This window comes from Stenella coeruleoalba, assembly GCF_951394435.1.
Source record: "Stenella coeruleoalba genome assembly, chromosome: 10".
In the NCBI taxonomy this organism is placed as follows: Eukaryota; Metazoa; Chordata; class Mammalia; order Artiodactyla; family Delphinidae; genus Stenella; species Stenella coeruleoalba.
In genome coordinates, this window is record NC_137156.1 from 11,359,393 (window position 1) to 11,379,092 (window position 19,700).

Consider the following 19,700-nt stretch of genomic DNA (forward strand, 5'->3'; position numbering starts at 1 on the left):
ATTTGCTGGCCACATCTTTGGCATTTCTTGGCTTCTGCAGCATTGCCCTGATCTCTCCACATTCACACGGTGTTCTCTCTGTATGTATGCCTGTGTCCAAATTTTCCCTTTTTATAAGGACATCAGGCGTACTGGACGAAGGGACCACCCTAATGACCTCATCTTAACTAATACATCTGCAAAACCCTACTTCTATATAAGGTCACATTCTGAGACTGGGGGATTAGAACATCACATATAAATTTGGGGAGACATAATTCAGCCCATAAGACCACCAAACAGCTACAACAGTTGTAAGTAACCTGCAAAGCATAGATAATAGAAAACTGTAGCAAATACCAGGGAAGTGATGAGTTTCAGTTGTGATTATCTTTGTTTTAATATAGTTTGTTAAATTGTAAATTTATATAAGACTTACACCGTTTAATTTATAATCCTAATAGATGGGTTTAACAGCTGGCTACAACATTCCTGAAAATGTATCCATCAATCCTCTCAAGCCAATAGAGTTGACTGCAGCACACCACTGGCAGAGGGGAGTGTGTGCTAAGGACAGAGACCCCAGAGGGGTTATGTGCCCTCCAAGGCCTAGAACAAGGGAAACCAACCCTCAGGCTCGTCCCTTTCCATCCTGCATTCATCTCCCAGGAGGAACCCAGTGAGAACAGAGTGTAAATACCAGTCATTCTCCGCACCCCTCTGGCCTTCTCCAGTCACCTCAAATCCTCAGCTTTGCTTGGCCAAACCTAACTCCCTTGCTCCAGAGAGAAGAGGATGGGCTCTTTTCGTGCTAAGCAGGGCTTATGAGACTTCACATCACTCTGGTGCCCAGGCTCCCTTCTAGGCCACATAGAATCCTTCCATCGGCTAAAAGTTTCTCCGACCAAGCAGTCAGTCCACACGAATCTTTCCCTTTGCTGAATTCCTATAGAATATGTTTACACATGGCATCATATTATCCTCTAGTTGATTTCTGTATGGATCTCTTGATTCTCTATTTAATTTATAAAATTTGAGAAGAAAAACTGGATTCTTTGCTATTTCTCTTAGTCCCGGCCCAGGGCTAGACAGACTTAATTAACAGGGACTTAATTAACGTTCGTCACTTACATAGAGAACAGCAAATGGTAGTCAAAAAGCAAGTTTATCTTAGGCCCGGGTTGGAAAGAACCAGCCTTTGGTTCAGGGAAAGGCAGAAATGAAACTCAAGGGTATCAAGCATTTCTACTCACAAGCTTCAGCAAGTTTGAAAAGGAATGAACAGCTGAGACCAATGAGAGGTCTCCTGACTTTTCCTCACAGTGGATATGCCCAAGGTGGAAGTAGTGGCCAGCAGCCCATGAAAGACTAGAAATTCCCTGAGTATGAGTTCAGCTAATACTCTCTGTCATAACCAACGCGCTACAATTTCTCAGAGGCTTAACAAAATATAGAGTTGTTGAATTTTTCTTACATAAGCTCCATGGTAGAACTAGTGGTGGGGGGCAGGGGACACAGTGGGGAACAGAGGAGTCAGACCTCGGCTCACACAGCCACCGTGGACACAGCTGGCAGGGGCTCTTCCACACCTGGGTCCCATCCCCTGGCCCTGGGAGTTGACATCAGCCGGCATTCTAGGAAAGAATGCACATACGGGATCACACGGCAGGGGTTGGGGGACAGATCTGGAAGTGGTTTCATCACTTCTGCCCATATTCCATTGGCTAGAACTCAAATGGTCGGTCTGATGATTCCAGCTAGATCTATATGGACTGGGAAAGCAACAACGCTACACTGAAGGATGGGCACACAAATCATTGAGGGGCTGGTGCAAAATTTTCCCTAAAAATGGGCCTGGCTAGGGCTTCCCACAACCCCTAACAAGGAGAGACCAGGGTGGAGGCTTAATCAACTCTGATACACAGGGTTTGGCTTAGAGGTCAAAAAGGGGGCCAAAGTCAGAAATCATCCATGGAAATTGTCCTGAGCCAGGAAAGAGCCTTATTTAGCTGGAAAAGGTCATTTAATAAATGAGAATAGACTTGATATCTCAGATTCCTTCCAGCCCTGGAAGAATCCATATCTTACTTCCATGTGGCTGGAACACCCTCCAGTTCAAGTGAAATGGCAAGAACTGTAAATAATCTCACAGCTTCATGTGATCTCCCTTCAGACGGTTCTCAGTTGCACTGAGCCAGAAACCAACACCCTACTGAGGAGTAGACTGAGCAGTATACAGGCTCAGTCTCTAATGAACCCTCAGGAAATTCATCCTGCAGACCCAGAGATGCCAAAAGCTATCGGTATTCTAACGGCATTCTCCACGCTTCAGCATCTCAGAAAGGGAAACTGATATCCAATTTTGATTTTCTGGACTAGGATGGAAACTTGACTCACTCTTTGCAAACAGTCTGGAAATCCACTGGACGGAGCCATCATGTGACTTCAAAACATTTACCACCGAGAGTCCCCAGGAATGTGATGCTCTCAAATTGTTTCTTCTTTATGAGCCATGAAACCAGAGTTAGAGAAACAGCTAAAGTGGGGTGGACACATCAATAGAATAAGTTCCTCCAAAAATGCCAAGCTAGGAGATAAAAGAGCAATGAGAGGAGATAATAAAATACGAAGCTTTAAACAGTATCCATATGTGGAAAGAAGTGGAACTGAATTAAGAAAACGGTTGCACCGTGTCCCTTGAAGGGAACCAGAAAATAAAAATAAACATTCTCACACACCCTCCAAAAACAAAAATGTATATGTTAAGAATATTGGGCTTGACAAATCCTAACCCTGCAGTTTAGAAACTTGAATATATTCAAACTGGTTTTACATTAGAAGGGGAGAAGGAAAGAGATAGAATCAGGAAGACAAGCTTTATAGGAAAAAGATACCAATTTTAAAGCTGCTTTACTTACCAACAGAAGACATGGAATGCCTGCAACCAGCTCAAAGCAGACAGATCACCCAGGTCCTGGGGAGAGCAGAGATTAGATATTTATTAGTTGAACAACACACAACAGCCTTATAGGAGACCACTGGGTGGGTGACAAATGGCCTCCCTTCTGAAATACTCTCCTCTTTTTGTCCCAGCAGAATGCCAAAAGTAAAACATAGGCTTTGGGTGTCTGAAAAAGATGATGAACGGTATGGCATCCTACCATGGCTTTACTTCAGACATATGAAGCTCTCAAAACAAAACCTAAGGGGGAGAAACCAAATCAAACAACTCAAAGTTCAGCCTATGCTTAAAAAATAAAACCAAATAAAAATAAAACTCCGGGGCTTCCCTGGTGGTGCAGTGGTTGAGAACCCGCCTGCCAATGCAGGGGACATGGGTTCGAGTGCTGGTCCGGGAAGATGCCACATGCCACGGAGCAACTAAGCCCATGCACCACAACTACTGAGCCCACGTGCTACAACTACTGAAGCCCGCGCACCTAGAGCCCATGCTGTACAACAAGAGAAGCACTGCAACGAGAAGCCCGTACACCGCAATGAAGAGTAGCCCCCGCTCGCTGCAACTAGAGAAAGCCCATGTGCAGCAATGAAGACCCAATGCAGCCAAAAATAAAGAAATAAATTTTAAAAATGAATAAATTTAAAAAAAAAAAAAGGCTTCTGCTCCTTGCCTTAGGGCAGAATAGTTTCTACATTGGAAGGAGACAAAAGTACACCACTGAGGTCATTACATTGGTTGGTCTCCAATAACCTAAGCCTTCTGATATTCACAACCTTGTGTAGATTCTTCCCACATTGATGCTGGGCATGGCCATGTGACTTGTTTTGGCCAGTGAAAATGGGCAAGGATGGCATAAGCAGAGGCTTATCCTTTTGGAAGTGATGCCTTACTTATACTTGGAAGCCTGGGCCACCATGTGAAAAAGTCTATCTAGCCTACTGGTGAGCTCAGTGGAGAGAGAAATGCCTAAAAACACCCAGCTCTTCCAGCCACCCCAACGGAGGCACGAGACCTGTGAATGAAAAGCCATCCTGGATGATCCAGCCCCATGGAACAGAATAAATGCCCAGATGAGCTCGGCCCAGATTGCAGAATTGTGAGAAATCATGATTTGTTACTGTTTTAAGTACTGTTTGAAGTAGTGTGTAATGCAGCAGCAGAGAACAGGGACAGCTTCATATGACAGGAATTCTAGTCAAATGCTCATGATCTTGGGGATTAAGTGGACTTTAGCTCACTTCAGCTCAAATCTTATAACTACCATTTACTAGGTGTGTGATCTGGGGTAATTTCTTTAACCTATCTTTGTCTTCTTAATGATAAAGTGGGTCCCTGTGGCTTGCTCCCCAACCCTAGCATCCATGCTTCTCTCTGCTAGGGCAGCCAACTCTCCCATAGCTCCAGAGGTGGACCAAGATCTAGGAAAAGCCAACTAGTGTATTCCACTTGACCACAACAAAATGGGCCAGGGCTAGACTTGTGACCTAACCCAGTCCAATCAGAATGAACCTTGGGACTTCAGTGGATGACATGAATATTTTTTTGTCCTGGAAGCTAGGCTGAGGATGAAACTAACACTCACAGCAGGAAATATCCAACAAAAGGAAATAACAGAAAAAAGGAGTTTGAATCTAATCAAAATGTTCCTGAAGCTAGGTTCCTTGAACCTAACCAAAATGTTGAAATTTTTAAGTCATGTGAGCCAACAAACTGCCCTCACTGTTAGGATTTGTTACTTGCAATCCAAAGCATCTTACCTGAAACCATGGATACCTAGCGGTTTTTCTGCCTGCCCCCCCCCCCCCGCATTGCTTCTTCCAGAAATACTACTCTCCTTCTTTGGCGGAACTGGTCCTCCCCCAAAAACACATATTTCTAAAGGAGGCTGCCAATTAAAGCATACCCTAGCATTCCTTCCCGAGCCACAAGGGGAAGTATAAGCCCCAACAAGACCAATCAGAGCCTCCCCCTAATTTTAGGGACTGAGGAAGTGAGATGGCCCCTCTCCGGTAGTGAAGCTGAGATGCCTACTTCTGCTTTGGGAAGAAAGTCTTCTGAGAGGAAAAAACCAACTAAGAGATGAGTGGAGAGTCCTGGAACATTCCAGACCAGGTTTCCAAATGATCCTAAGGCTATCTTCCACCTAACCTTCAACAAATCGACTTTGTAAACCAATGAATTCCCCCACCCCTCATCCCTGCCTCTTTGGGTGAGGTGTGCTTCTTTCTCTCCTTTGACCAGGACTCCTGGTTCTGCCTTTACAAGCTGACAAGCAGTCACTCAGAGGCTCCCAGGGACAAGTCACAGAACTCTCTACCTTCTGTGTGCTAAATGAAGGGGTTGAATGGAACTTCCTAGGGTTCCTTTTGGCTGTATTCTGTGCCTGAAGCCCTCCCAGTCTGCTGTAGGCCTCTGTGGCCTCCAGGGAGGATGAAAACAGTACCCACTTGGACGATGTACAACTTTTCACACACCTTTCTCTTTCTTATTAGCATATCCCTTTTTTTTGTTTTGTTTTGTTTTTGTGGTACGCGGGCCTCTCACCGTCGTGGCCTCTCCCGTTGCAGAGCACAGGCTCCAGACGCACAAGCCCAGCGGCCATGGCTCATGGGCCCAGCCGCTCCGTGGCACGTGGGATCCTCCCGGACCGGGGCACGAACCCGTGTCCCCTGCATCAGCAGGCGGACTCTCAACCACTGCGCCACCAGGGAAGCCCCAGCATATCCCATTTTTGTTACACATAAATATTGATTCATAAAGTTAACAGTGACTATTCAGTGTGTGCATAATAATATCCACCACTTCCGTTTATTGGGTGCCTATTTGGTGCCAGGTTAGGTGTTTCATGTATTGTTTCCAATCCTCATAACCCATGCATAACAGGCTTCTCCAGGTGTTGACCACAAATGAAGGCAAATGTCCAGGCAACCCCTCACATTTCAGAACTCAGGTCCCTGTTCATTCCTCGTCTCCAAATATTTCTGAGAATCCCCTGTTGTGAGTCCTAAGACAATTACCATAAGAATTTGCCCCTAGTTCCCTCCCATGAAAGAGTCTCAAACTTCCCCCTTCTTGTGTCTCTCTATGGATCCTCAAAAGGGGAGGGGGCCCCCAGTTGGAAACTATGCCCCAGTGCCCATGAACAACAGAGTGGATGAAAATGTTGTGCTATTCAATACATGTACTCAACGGAACATTAAGCCACAATGAGAGTGAATGAGCAACTTGCACCCACAACAGTACGGATAAAGAGCACAGACACACAGCTGTGCAAAGAAGGAGGACACAACAGAAAACACAGGAATGATCCCATTAATATAAAGATCAAAACCGATACGCTTTAGCAATCCCACCTCACTTCCAAAGGAAACGAAATTACTGTCTTGAAGATATACATGCACCCCTATGTTCATGGCAGCATTATTCACAATAGCCAAGACATGGGAACAACCTAACTGTCCATCAACGGATGCACGGATAAAGAAGATGTGGGGGGGGAGGGGGATGTATACATATATATGTGTGTGTGTATGTATATATATACCTACATGTACACCATGGAATATTATTCAGCCATAAAAAAGGAGGGAATCCTGCCATCTGCAGCAACGTTTGATGAACCTTGAAGGCATTACACTTAGTGAAATAAGTCAGACAGAGAAAGACAAATACTGTATGATCTCTTTTAGATGTGGAATCTAAAAATGCCAAAATCACAGAACAGAGAATAAATGGTAGTGGCCAGAGGCTGGAGGGTTTTGGGGGGGTGGTAATGGGGCCACGTAGGGCAATGGGTACAAACTTCCAGTTACAGAGGAAGAAGTTCGCAGGATCTAATGTACAGCATGGTCACTACTTCTAACAATACTGTATCGTGTATTTGAAAGTTCTTATCAGAGTAGGTACCAAATCTCCTCACCCTAACAATAGCAACAAAATGGCACTTATGTGAGGGGAAGGATGGGTTAACCAACCTTACTGTGGTAAGCATTTCACAATATATATGTGTACCAAACCATCACATGGTACACCTTAAATTTACACAATGTTATACGTCAATTATATCTCAAAGCTAAGAGAGAAAAGAGCCCATTAAAGTGGGGAATCATTAAAAATGATATGCACATTAACATTTTAATTAAACCCTAAAAATGTACTTACATACACCAGTATTTTGATGTTGGGCTAAACCTTATTTACTTTTTTAAATGTGGATCCCCTCATTGGTGCTCTAAGTTGGGTTTTTTGCTTCAACCATAACCATAATGCATTATCTATGATTTCTAGTGTTGGCTTCTTGAAAGCCAAACAAAAGTTTAAGGCTACTTGCAAAGCAATCTCAGTGTAGTTTCCCTTGAGATTTTTATTCTTTTTCCCAATCTTTTATGCTTGTCTCACCCACACTAACTTTGACGGCAATTTTTTGCAACCACCTTTGTCTTTACCAAAGCAGTCAGTTTAAATTGCATTATACTATACATAGAAAATTGTAAAGATGCCACCAGAAAACTACTAGAGCTAATCAATGAATCTGGTAAAGTAGCAGGATACAAAATTAATGCACAGGAATCTCTTGCACTCCTATACACTAACAATGAAAAATCAGAAAGAGAAATCAAGGAAACACTCCCATTTACCACTGCAGCAAAAAGAATAAAATACCTAGGAATAAACCTACCTAAGGAGGTAAAAGACCTGTATGCAGAAAACTATAAGACACTGATGAAAGAAATTAAAGATGATATAAACAGATGGAGAGATATACCATGTTCTTGGATTGGAAGAATCAACATTGTGAAAATGACAATATTACCCAAAGCAATCTACAGATTTGATGCAATCCCTATCAAATTACCAACGGCATTTTTCACAGAACTAGAACAAAAAATTTTACAATTTCTATGGAAACACAGAAGACCCTGAATAGCAAAAGCAATCTTGAGAAAGAAAAACGGAGCTGGAGGAACCAGGCTCCCTGACTTCAGACTATACAACAAAGCTACAGTAATCAAGATAGTATGGTACTGGCACAAAAGCAGAAATATAGATCAATGGAACAGTATAGAAAGCCCAGAGAGAAACCCACGCACATATGGTCACCTTATCTTTGATAAAGAAGGCAAGAATATAATATACAATAGAGAAAAGACAGCCTCTTCAATAAATAGAGCTGGGAAAACTGGACAGCTACATGTAAAAAAATGAAATTAACACTTCCTAACACCATACACAAAAATAAACTCAAAATGGATTAAAGACCTAAATGTAAGGCCAGACACTATAAAGCTCTTAGAGGAAAACATAGGCAGAACACTCTTTGACATAAATCACAGCAAGATCTTTTTTGAGCCACCTCCTAGAGTAAGGGAAATAATCAAAAATAAACAAATGGGACCTAATGAAAGTTAAAAGCTTTTGCACAGCAAAGGAAACCTTAAGCAAGACAAAAAGACAACTCTCAGAATGGGAGAAAATATTTGCAAACAAAGCAACTGACAAAGGATTAATCGCCAGAATATACAAGCAGCTCATGCAGCTCAATATGAAGATGACAACAACAACAACCCAATCCAAAAATGAGCACAAGACCTAAACAGACATTTCTCCAAAGAAGACATACAGATTGCCAACAAACACATGAAAGGATGCTCAACATCACTAATCATTAGAGAAATGCAAATCAAAACCACAGTGAGGTACCACCTCACACCAGTCAGAATGGCCATCATCAAAAAATCTAGAAACGATAAATGCTGGAGAGGGTGTGGATAAAAGGGAACCCTCTTGCACTTCTGGTGGGAATGTAAATTGATACAGCCACTATGGAGGACAGTATGGAGGTTCCTTAAAAAACTAAAAATAGAACTACCATATGACCCAGCAATCCCACTACTGGGCATATACCCTGAGAAGACCATAATTCAAACAGACACATGAACCCCAATGTTCACTGTGGCACTATTTACAATAGTCAGGACATGGAAGCAACCTAAATGTCCATCAACAGATGAATGGATAAAGATCTGGCACATATATACAATGGAATATTACTCAGCCATAGAAAGGAACGAAATTGAGTTATTTGTAGTGAGGTGGATGGACCTAGGGTCTGTCATACAGAGTGAAGTAAGTCAGAAAGAGAAAAACAAATGCCGTATGCTAATGCACATATATGGAATCTAAGAAACAGTATTGATGAACCTAGTGGCAGGGCAGGAATAAAGATGCAGACGTAGAGAATGGACTTGAGGACACAGGGTGGGAAGGGGAAGCTGGGATGAAGTGAGAGAATGGCATGGATATATATACACTACCAAATGTAAACTGGATGGCTAGTGGGAAGCTGCTGCATAGCACTGGGAGAGCAGCTCAATGCTTTGTGACGACCTAGAGAAGTGGGATAGGGAGGGTGGGTGAGAGTGAGGAGTGAGGAGATATGGGGATATATGCATACATAGAGCTGATTCACTTTGTTGTACAACAGAAACTAACACAACATTGTAAAGCAATTCTACTCCAACAAAGATATAAAAAAGAAAAAAAAACTACATCTCTCTTTTTTCACACATATTTCATCAGTTTACAAAAATTTTAACTCAATAAAGCAATTAGAATAAGAGGGAGGAAAAAAGATAAAAATTAGGCAAAATGAACCAAAGGCTTTAGATGTCAGGATGGTGGTGTCCTTGGGGAGGGATGACAGCGGGCTTGAAGTACCACTTGTACTTGAAGTACAAGTGGTACTTCTGGGTGTTGGTTACATTTTGATTCTTGATCCTGGTCACAGGCTGGGATCAGTCTATAAATGTTCATTGAACTGGATACATGGTGTGTGCATTTCCCGTTTCTTTCATATACTCCAATAAGAAGTCTTAAAAAGATGAAAAGGGAATGTGTTATTCTGGTATCTGGCTGTAGATCTGGGCTGCCAGCACCCTGATTCCTCATCCTCATGTACAGAGCTTTAATAAGGAGCCAACACTGCATTTGGGCCACCTGGTCTACCCAGCCCACAGAGGTCCTGGTTGCCATGCCTGGTCCCTCTGCTGCGGCTGCTTTCTGAAAGCCTTACACTCCCAGCCTGCCAGTCTCCAGGATTTACCTCTCTCTCTCAATAGGGAGAAGCCCTTTCCTCCTCAGATGTCTAACTCTTTTGATGCAGGGGCAGCGGACCTCTCATGCTATAGTGACTTCTGTTTTATCACCCAACTCTCTGAGAAAGCTTTCCCCAAGAGAGTTGATTATGTTTCCAGTAATAAAGAGCCCCTATTTTCACCACTGCTTCTCCTGCTCTGGGTGTGCTGGCGCTGTGGAAGGCAGTTAGTTCAATGAGAGCCATGCTGTGTAAAGTTTAAGAGCCTGGCTCTCAAGCCCAGCTCTGCCACTTACCAGCTGTGTCACCTTGGACAAGTTACTTACATTCTCTGGACCTCAGTTTCCAAATTCAAAAACTGACCTCCTTCATCGGGGTTAGGAAGATTAAAAGAGCCCTTACGCTTTAATTGCTTAGAATGGAATCTGACATATAGTAAGATGCTTTCAGCCAGTCTTCAATAAGTAATCATTTGTCCCTACCTGCAAACTGCCTTTTATCGCTTGTCCTGCCCTGCAGTCCATCAGCAGTGTCTGTTTATTTCTGAGCCCTGGTTATAGGTGAAGTTCATGTTCGTTCCTAAGAAACTCCAGGGGCCCATGCAAACCAGAGGATGGAGCTGAAACTCCATCTAAGGGTCCCCTAACATTCTATGCCAGTTAGAGAAGTTTTATCTACACAAAGTGCACAAACAACCTTCCTGAGTGGGCCACCTAACTCAAAATGCTGGTATTGCTGTCTTAGGTCTGAGCCAGGCAGGACACCATCAAACTCCTAATAACCCTGTGGAATAGGTAACGGTGCAAATGTATTGACCTCGGAGAGGTTGAACAACTTGTCCAAGTTGACGTGGCAGGTAAAGAGCTGAGTTGCATTTGAGCCCAGCTTTTTCTGACTCTAAAACCCAGCCTTCCCATTAGGCCATGCTGTCACCTCAGGCACCAGGCACTGTGCACAGCAAGGAAACGAAAAGCACTATTTACTTCCCATGAATTATAATCCAGTCGGGGAGGTAAGACATAGACCTGCATCAGAAGTTAACCACCAGCGCAGGCCATAGATTATTAGGCCTAAACGCGCAGGGACCCTTGTTTAGTAATATCGTCATCAGTCAACCATCTGAGGTTGGATATTTTCTTCGCCAGAACAAAGTCTCCAGAAAACAATCTTTAGATCAAGCAGAGAAAGCAACATCAGTCATTGGGTCCAAAGGGTCATAACAGGGCTGGAAAGGATGGACAAGCCACGCATCAGAAGTTGAGTAAAGATGGAACCAAATTGACTCTAAGCCAGGCGCCGAGCAAAGCACCTTCTATTCTTTATACCTGTTTTGGGCGTCCTCACAACCCCCCCAAGATTCAGTGATTTGCCAGAAGGACTCATACAATTTGGAAAACCTGTTTTAGTCATAGTTACCATTTATTCTAGAAAAAGGATACAGATTAAAATAAGCAAAGGTAAAAGGCATATAGGGCAGAGTGCAGGACAGACCAGGCATGAGCCTCCAGATGTCCTCCCCCATTGAGGCTGCACAGACAGTGCTTAATCATCCCAGCAACAACGTACGACATGCACAGAGTATCGTCAACCAGGGAAGTCACCGAGCCTTGGTGTCCAGGGTTTTATTGGTGGTCGATCATGTAGGCTGGCTCAACCTAGCTGCTCAGTCTCCAGCCCCTCCAGCATTCAAACTGCAATGGTGTGACCCACGGCCTCCATCATAAATCATACTGTTAGCCTGAACTATCTGGCGTGGCCTAAGGTCCCAAGTAAACAGACACTCTCAATTGCCAGGATATTCCAAGTGTTTAGGGGTCATCTCCCAGGAGCCCGTCAAGGGCCAGTTTCTTTGGAACAAGGTTTGAACACTCCAGACCTGCTGAGTGAACCTTTTACTGCAAGTCCCATTTCATCTTTACAGTAATCCTATATATCAGTACTATTATCCTCATTTGGCAGATGAGAAAACTGAGGCTTAGACAGTTGAACCCAATTGCAAGGTCACACACTAGTTAACGGAGGAGCCAGGGTTGCATTCCAAGTCCATCTGGCTTCAGAGCCCATGTCATGCACTTTACTCTGCTGCTGCCCTGTTCATGTCTTACTGGTCTCAAGAGGGACTAAATAAAGCTTGTGAATAATTCTGTGCTCTCCCTTCCAGTGAAGAAAGAACTTAAAGCCAGGCTTAGTTCCATAGGTCTGGACTGTCTGCCTGGAACAAATCTCTGTCCTAGCACTCAGCACATGGCATCGCTTATCTGTCCCTCCCACCAAACTCTGGAGGCTCCAGAGGAAGGCTGTGGCAGGAGCCACTTACTTGCCTCAGTGTACCCTATACCTGGCACGTGTACTGTGAACACAACAATTATCTTCTAGCTAAACTAAATGTCTTCCTGATGATTACTTTGAAAAACTGTCTTCACAGGTTAAAGACAGAATATTTAATTCATATGATTGACAACTACAATTATAAAATAGCAAAATTTAGGATCAAAAGTCATCGATGTAAGAAAATAAATACGGCTAACTTTGGACCACTAAAGAAAAAATAAGATAGATGATTTTCAAAAAGTGAAAGACATGCAACTTTGACACATGTAAAACATGAATCAAAAACTTATGTAATCCACTAATGAGGGACGATTAGGATAGAAGAGCTAGTTCAGAAGAGAATTCAAGGAACAGAGGTTTACACAGTCAGTTTAAAAAAACCTGGCAAAATTACTTTCTTGAGTTAGAGGCCAAACTGGTTAATGACCTACAGGACAATAAAACTGTAAGCGTTGAGGTTGTCTTCTCTGCCATTCAGAAACCATTTGTACTCGAATGAACAAAAGTCTCTAGGTTAACATGTAACTTCACAATGTCTGAGCCCTAGGCAAGAGAAAGTAATAATTCAAGCAAAAGTACATTCTCTAGTGAACTAAATAACCCTTGGATGGGCTTGTGGGACAATGTCCCAGGATGACACTGAAAGTCTTAGATAATTTTTCTTAATAATTGATATAATTTTTAACATAAAAATAGCTTAGAGTTTCACATCAACAAACCACATTTAGATTGATATCTTCAGATTCTCTATCTTAGGTCTAAAGCAATTTGCAAACAACTATTTTGTCAGTTCCCCAGCTTACCTGATGGCAAACAGAATTTCATATTCTGTACTGCGGGTATAATGTTAAAATGCAACACATTAAAAGACTATTGCCAAAGCAAACAGAGGCATCGACTGCCAAGGAAAAACAGGGATTATCAAAAGAATACCAGCTAAAGCTCTATCAAAAATAGAGCCCTCCAAAAATACTAATCCTCTAGTATTATAGTTAACTATTTGTTTAAACACATTTAATCCAGCAAAGATACTGTTTTGATTGTCACTTGTCCTTATGAATAAATGGTAATGGGCTTGAATTTCCACTACACTTTTTAGACTCTTTAGAGTCCAATAATTGCTATTTTTTGAAAATCCAGCAGAGGCTGTTCTGAAGTTTGTTTTTCACTATGCATGAAAAAATAGTTTGATAAGCAGCTCAGTAGTGGCAATCAAGTTTAGAGAGCAGGCTTAGGAAAGAGTACTTTAACTACTTATTAACTTTTAAAATATTGCAAACCCTTTAGAAGAATCTATTTACATAAAATCAATGCAGTAATTAGAGATTATCCTTATCTTTTCATTAAGATAAGTCCCTGAGAATCTCAATTCTTCACTTTGTGCCAGTCCCTCATCTGGCTTCATCTGGAACACCTGGAAAATGCTTTAAAAATAGAAACACACAGAACTCAACCCACTCCTGAGATTCTGTTTCAGCAGAAGAGCCCAGGAACACACAGAGGAAAACTCCACCAACGAGTATGACGCACACCCAAGTATGGGGACAACTAACAAGAAAGGACATTTTCCTCTGGTGGCCTTTACCATATGAAAGGGCATCCTTGGCAATATTGGCTCCCGGAGACCAAAGATAACTTAGAAAACATGTAGCCTGATATACTTGTAGAAATTCTCTCTGTATGTTCAACAATTCTGACTTTTAAATGAAGGGGGCTGGACTTAGCCCCCAGATAGTTCTACTTAATGAGCTTTTACTCTGTATTTTAACCTTGCATTTCACAGAAGGAACTCAGGTTCAGTCAACCCTATCAAATGTTGGACACTGAAGCCTAAGTCAAGGGTTGGAAAATGTTGGTCCCTGGACCAAATTCATCCCTCTGCCTGTTTTTTGAAAATAAAGTTTTTGTTTTTGTTTGCGGTACGCGGGCCTCTCACTGTTATGGCCTCTCCCATTGTGGAGCACAGGCTCCGGACGTGCAGGCTCAGCAGCCATGGCTCACGGGCCCAGCCGCTCCGCAGCGTGTGGGATCTTCCCGGACCGGGGCACGAACCCGTGACCCCTGCATCGGCAGGCGGACTCGCAACAACTGTGCCACCAGGGAAGCCCGAAAATAAAGTTTTATTGGAACATAGTCATACTCATTCATTTATATATCATTGTATACCTCCAATGTAAAACACTAAGAAGGACACAGTATCACTTCTGTGGTTTTCCTACCAGATATGCAGAATCCAAATGGAAGCATGAGAAAACACCAGATAAAAATTAAGAACATTCTATGAAATAACTGGCCTGTACTCTTCAAAGAATGTCAGAGTAGTAAAAGATTTTTTTTTTTTTTAATGAAAAACGATTCCAGATTAAAGGACATAAGACGACATGAGAACTTAATGCAATGAGTGATTCTGGACTACATCCTGAGCAAAAAAGGACATTATTGAAACAATTAGCAAATCTTGAATAAGATCAGTAGATTACATAGTAGTATTATTAATGTTAATTTTCCAGTTTTGATGACTTACTACAGTTGTGTATGACAATGTCCTTATTTTTTAGGAAATTCATTCTGAGGTATTTAGTGATAATGGAGCAATATATTTGCACCTTATTCTCAGAAAAAAATAAAAACATGTATTCAATAGATGTAGTAGTGTGCTGGTGTTCAATAACCAGCTTGCCAAAAACACGTGCAGTATACACAAAAGTTCAGTACACACTTTACCGATAAAGAACCTGTAGTATACAATTTACCAAAAAAAAGTAAATATGCAGTACACTTTGTTGTAAATTCTATACAGCCAGTTGCTTCTCATAGAATGCTTTTGGTGATTTTTGCCAAACTCTTACGCCTGCACCCAACTTGAGGTTGCTACTCACATCAGCTGCAGACACACTACACATTAACCTGCATTATCATCAGCATCTCGTCACTTTCTTAAATCTAGATAGACAACAAAAAAAGTAACTCAAGCCCTGATTTGTCTCTACGAGAGCTCACTAGATGCAGTTGGGATGAGATGAACAGTAACACTCCACGATATCATATTTCTACTATAAATAAAAGAAAATCACCTCCAGAACACAGACGGTAGTAAAATAATCAGAAAAAGATGTTTTGAGTATGGATCTATTGTGTATTTATTTGAGTTTGGAATGTGGAGGAGGCATGGTCGCTACAACATCTGCCTCTTTACTTTTACTCGTTGTTTTTAATATTGAATCGTAAGCTAAAATAACTTAATGTTTAACAATGGCCATGTTAAACAACTAGCTCACAAAGGTCCAGAAATTTTATCGATGGGCTCTTTCAAGCCAGAAAAAACTGGCCCCAGAACACCACTGCGAGAGAGAGCGATGAAGCAAACATGGTAAAAATTTCAATATTCTGGAGATATGGGTAGAGGGTATATAGGAATTTTCTACCATTCCTACAACTTTTCTAAAATCTGGAATCATTTCAAAACTCAAAAGCTTAGAAAATCAATCAACAGAACCAATTCATGGAGGTATGCTGGTTCTCTTCTTATATAGACATGACACAAATTACATCATTATGGCACTGCTAGAAAATGAAAGGGAAAAAGTGCCTTCAGGGAAAGGTGAGAACCGACTTTGCAGGGACCATCCTCAAGTCCCTCAGCCGCTTCGTTAATGGCCCATTATTTTACAGCGAGGTCAGTTCAATTTCTCTCTGTTTAAGTTTTCCCGCAATGCAAGCAAAGTGTGACAAAGCATGTATATACGAAGTACCATGGGAGCATGGTGATTTCTGACCTTTCCTCCCCTTCTCCTTCACATACCTTCACCTGTTCGTCCCTGCCCTCTATTTATGAAAGAAGCAGAATGACAAGAAAGCATGTGTGATAAATGACAGTGGGTTAGCATGCAGCGAGCAGGTCTCATTGCCCTATGGGGCATCTGTGTTTCCTCTGTAAAATTGGAATGGTGGGTCTGGTCTCTTCCCAGTCTGACATTTTAATGTCCTGTTTTAGACATTAGTGTCCAGACAGCTTCTATACCACCTACGATAGTTGCCCCTACATCACGGTGGCACACCAGACTTCACCCCTCCTTCCTCGGCTGGAACATGGCCATGCCTTGATGTGAAGCAGCTGTCCCATGGCGCAACAATGCAGGGCAGTTTGGGACAGGAAGTGAAAGATACCACATCCTCTTGAAACTTCAAGGAAAATTTATTAGGTCTATTATCATGGCTTCACAGTTGTTAAGAAGTAGCAGTTGGGCTCTCTTATTACGAGGCAGTTAGAGGGAGGCCTTGGTTTCTGTGGTGTCTGCCTCTTGACTTTCATCTGGAGAGGAATGTCATCACCCACCCCAAAGCTTGACCGGAAAACTTCTAAGACAATCACTCCGAAAGCCCCCAGAGGGTGGTCATTGTAAATATGTATTGAATGCTTGCTATGCCATTAGGGGCTTGGGTGCACATTAAGATGAAGTCACTAAGATTCTGCCAGAGCTCTTAAAATACATAGAATCGGAGGACTTCCCTCGTGGCGCAGTAGTTACGAATCCGCCTGACAATGCAGGGGACACGGGTTCGAGCCCTGGTCCGGGAAGATCCCACATGCCGCGGAGCAGCTAAGCCCATGCGCCACAACTACTGAACTTGCGCTGTAGAGCCCACGAGCCACAACTACTGAAGCCCGCGCACCTAGAGCCCATGCTCCGCAACAAGAGAAGCCACCGCAGTGAGAAACCCGCGCACCGCAACGAAGAGTAGCCCCTGCTCACCGCAACTAGAGAAAGCCCGCGCACAGCAATGAAGACCCAACGCAGCCAAAAATATATAAATAAATAAATAATTTTTTAAAAAAATAAATAAAATAAAATACATAGAATCAGAGAATTCTAGTAGCCTTGGAGCTCATTTCACCCAATCTGACAACTTGGTTGGAGACAAAATACACACACTGGCAAAGACCCCTTGCAGTTCAAGGCTATAAATTAAAGGCGTCGGATGCATGCTAGGGATAATAGTGCAGGAGGGCATAGGGAAGGTGTGATTATGGAAATCTTCAGGACACCCTGCTCTACCCAAAGAGAGGAAGCTGAGGAACCTTGCCTTCAAAACCTTAATTTCCAGAACAAGTCTTCCACCTGATGAAACAAGAATTAACAGGCAACAAAGATAAAAGGAGACATGGGCTCAGGGTCTTAGGGCCAGGGAAGGAGAGGAACAGGTGGAAGTTAAGGGGGAAGGTTTAATAATATGAGATTCCATTGGTTCAGTGAAGAAGGTCCTCATCTTAGAGCTGACTCTCTACACATACAGGTTTATAATCAGAGGCCCCAAAACAGTATTCAATCTTCAGCCCACAGCAACACAGACTTGGTGCATTGGAAGAAGGAAGTAGGGCAGAAGTGTCTGCCTTTGTTTTTGGTTTCTGGGTTTTGTTTCATTCTGGCCTCCCTACATCTGTTTGTGTGCTTAGTCCAGCGCCCACTGCCCGCCGGACTGTTGGCCCCTCTTCCTCCTCTGGTTTCTCCCCACTGCACTCACCTTCCTTTTGCATCCAGAGCTCTAGATGTAGGGTTCAATAGGTGCATGGCAACCAACAGCACTTACACTACATCAGACATAAGGAGGAGAGCCTGTTTGGCAAGCCACCAAGCTTGGCTCCCTTGGAGGTTCTGGAAAGGGAGATAAAATGTGCCTTTGCAGTGAAATGTTTGCGGACTTTGTATCAAATTCAAGTCGCAGACAGCCGGACACAAAGCAGAATCCTGCGTCCCGCTCACTGCCAAGGCTGGCCTCCCACTGTGGAGGTGAGGAATTGTGCGGCCCTGGCCTCCGGGGGTCTACGGAGAAAGAAGGAGTCGCCAGGAGGTCTGGAGATGGGGGCCTGTTACCCACCCACAGTGGTCACACAGATGACATCTGACAGAGGTCCACGGGCGCTGCCTGGCGGCACCCCGCCTCTGCACTAGCCCGTCCTGGGGTAACTGGCCAGTCCGAGCAGGTCAGGGCCCTCCAGTGTTCAGTCGGCAGCGACTTGTTTACAAATCTTCCCCATTTCTGAAGTTTAGTTAACAGACTCCCGCTGGAGCACCATGAGGGTCTCCCAAGCACACAGTCCAAGGTTAAAGCCCTCCCAACCTCAAGCTTGAAGGAAGCTCTCAAGTCAGAAATAAGTCATGGAGAGACCAATAGCAATTACAGCTCCAGGCTCCCTGAGACCTTGTGACAGTCCACTCAAAGGCAGGGCTGAGGCTGACCTCAGGCACCTCTAGTAGAGCAGCTGCTCTGCCTCAAAAGCCAGCATGTCATCTTGCCTCCAAGTCATCTGATGCTGGCTTCTCTGTCCCCTGTCAGATCAGGTCCAGGTCTAGACAAAACCCAAATATCCCTTTCCCTCCCAGTTTTTGAGCTCCTGTCGTTACCAGGGATTAAACCAATTCATGTCACCCTGCTCAGATTAAGATGTCACCCTGTAAAACTGCAAAGACGTTACCTGTTCTTGCTTTGCAAGTTAATTTTTCAGGAAGAGCTTGCTTATGCCCAGCAAAGAAAGATCTGAGGGAATCACAGTGGGACAGGTACGTTATGTTAAGAAAGCTGAGGAAAGGGAACTTCAGGAAAAAAAGAGTGAGACAGGGAGACAACTGGATAACAGGGAAACAGGATAAAAGAAGAGAAAGATCAAAGCAGAATTAGCATGAAAAAGTGGCACAGCTAAGGACATACTGTTTACCTCTTGCAATTTTTGCTGGAGTCAAACTTTAAAAACCGAATAGCCTCCCAACAGCTGCTACATCTCTCTTCCCTTTGCTTGAAGTAGCATTTGGAAGAGACTTATTCGCACTGTGCTCTCAATAAAGCATATTAGGTGATGTATCTGTAAGGCTCAGACCTTGAACTGCCTCAGTCTACACTAAATCAGCCCTGACTCACTCCTTCTGCAGATTCAGAGTTGCAGCCACTTCCTAGGGCAAAGGTGACCCTCTGGGTGGCCTGCACTCTCATCCTAATTGGTATCAGCCGGCCTTTGGGGAAAGAGAGTGGAATGGAGGCATAGGAACACTATGGATGGCAAAAACTATCTGCTCTGATTAAGAAAACAATTCTCTTTACAATAGCCTCAAAAAGAATAAACTATTTAGGAAAAAGATTAACCGAAGAGGTGAATGACTTGTAAAACCACAAAATGTCACCGAAAGAAATTAAAGACACAAGTAGAAAGACATCTTGTGTTCATGAATTAGAAGACTTAGTATTGTCAAGGTGCCAATACTACCCAAAGCAGTCTGTAGATTCAATGCAATCCCTATCAAATCCCAATGACATTTTTTGCAGAAAAAGAAAACTCCACCC

General features: G+C 43.1%; 1 long non-coding RNA gene across 2 annotated transcripts in view; it reads right to left on the reverse strand.

The window, feature by feature from the left end:
* Positions 1–2,150: 2,150 nt before the first annotated feature.
* The window catches only part of LOC307193303, a 47,994-nt gene continuing 30,444 nt past the window's right edge, over positions 2,151–19,700 (reverse strand). The window contains exons 3-4 of one of the 2 annotated variants that reach the window (XR_013830293.1): positions 2,898–2,953; positions 2,151–2,566 (exon numbers count right to left, since the gene is read on the reverse strand). This is a non-coding gene — a long non-coding RNA (uncharacterized lncRNA). Of the gene's footprint in view, positions 2,954–19,700 lie in introns of both variants that reach the window. The other variant, XR_013830294.1, reaches the window with a different exon arrangement.